We start from the raw sequence: 1,763 nt of genomic DNA on the forward strand, positions 1-1,763 counted from the left end.
TTTCCTCTACTCTACAAACAAAAAATACGAAGGATATATATTTAACCAATAATGTCTCATATTAAATGGTGTTGTGTGTACTGTCTATCGTAGTCCTTAACAATCTTAATATTAATTTGGAACGTCAATTACCTAGAGGATTACATGTCTTTTCCTATACCTAGACTTATTAAATAAATATCTTTACTGCTTTTTTATTACAAAAATACAAAAATACCTTGACTTACTACATCACTTAAATGCTATCTTAAATCTAGGACAGTACAGGAGCGGCTCCGAAGAAAAGGACAAAAGGTCATGTGACCTTTGACCCTTGTGTTCGGGTCCGCCCCTGTCCCGGGCTCCGCTCTACACCGCTTCCAGCCTCATCCGGGCCAACAGCTTGACCGGGAGCTGCGCGCTCCACATGAGGGTGCGCGAGCCTGACGCCTGCTGTTCTCGTGACGTCTGTAACAATGGAAACACATTCATAAGTGATGCGAGAGCTGAGCAAACATGTCAAGTATTTAGCCGTAAAGATATTTGTAATGTTTTGCATTTAATTTCAATTAGAAAAATGAAAAATTTAAACCGCTGACAGGAGTAAACGAATTGGGGAAATCTCAACGCGTTTAAGACTGCAGGTTGCAATAGCTGAGGATAATTAAGTCGCGTTTGCAAAATATTTCAATCTTAGAAGAACAAAAGAAAAACACTTAATCTGTGATATTAAATATGGTTTCACTTAGTTATAATTGTGGACGTACCTTGTTGAGTACCGCGGTCACCTGCTGCAGCGCGCTGCAGAGCCTGGCGCTCCCGCAGCGCTCTGCCGACGGCGCTCGTATAGGTGGAAGCTGAAACAAAATGAAACCATTGTAATGAAAACATAATATTATACACTTGTAACAAAGGGGAGGAAAAGTTAAACCAATTACGTCATCAAAATTGACAGGAACTGGAGACGATAAATTTTTCAGGAACTCGAAAATGTGAAAACCTTTTTGCAGTTTTGGATGCTGAATACTCACTTTTTTAAAATACGCCATGGTGGTCTCCACTACTGGAGGGCTTTGGCTGCGAGCACTGCAGATGGCTGGCGGGAACGTCAAGCACGGCTGAGGGCGAGCGGAGCACTGGATGCAGGCTGCGACGTCCCACTTAAAGCTACCGGGGGGAGGCGTAGGAGGTCAGAGGGTGCAGGTAACCACCCTTCCCCCTATCCCAAACAATCACAGAACTCCAGACTTTACCTCCATAGATATAAAGTCCCAAATCCCTTACAGCAAAATGTTCTAGAACATTCTACGCGAAATGCGCATGTCAGGATTTCCGTGGGATGAGGAGTGCATTGGCCGTTGCTTTAAGTCTGCAATGGATTTAAAACTTTAGTTACTTGAATTTAAGGTAGGAAATTGATTGTATTGCAATTCAGAATAGGATCTTACGTTACTAGTAGATCAGAATCGATCGTTTGTTTGATATATTACGTAAGGGATGTATTATTTGAGGGGGTGCATTACCCCATCCCAGATTGTTGGCTGCAATGTAATTGTGACCTTATGCATATAAGAACAGAGTTCATTTTTGTTTTCATTTCTGTTAGATTCGTTCCGGGAGAAACTGTTTTACCCTTACATTATAATGATATATATACGTATAAATTTCGCGTGGGTGTAGGGAGAGGAATAATGAATTCCTGTTACTGTGTAACTGAATATTCTATTGCGTTTTAAAACATTCAACATTGTATTACCGCATAACTTTTTGAAAAGCTTGAAATT

General features: G+C 40.9%; 1 long non-coding RNA gene across 1 annotated transcript; it reads right to left on the reverse strand.

Annotated features, from left to right (window-relative positions):
- LOC113505612 lies at window positions 1-1,242 on the reverse strand. Its single transcript, XR_003401640.1, has 3 exons — window positions 1,011-1,242; window positions 747-836; window positions 1-447 (listed from the first exon to the last, which is right to left on the reverse strand). It is a non-coding gene; the product is annotated as an uncharacterized LOC113505612 (long non-coding RNA).
- Between the last annotated feature and the right edge of the window lie 521 nt (window positions 1,243-1,763).

This window comes from Trichoplusia ni, chromosome 26, assembly GCF_003590095.1.
Source record: "Trichoplusia ni isolate ovarian cell line Hi5 chromosome 26, tn1, whole genome shotgun sequence".
NCBI classification, from domain to species: domain Eukaryota; kingdom Metazoa; phylum Arthropoda; class Insecta; order Lepidoptera; family Noctuidae; genus Trichoplusia; species Trichoplusia ni.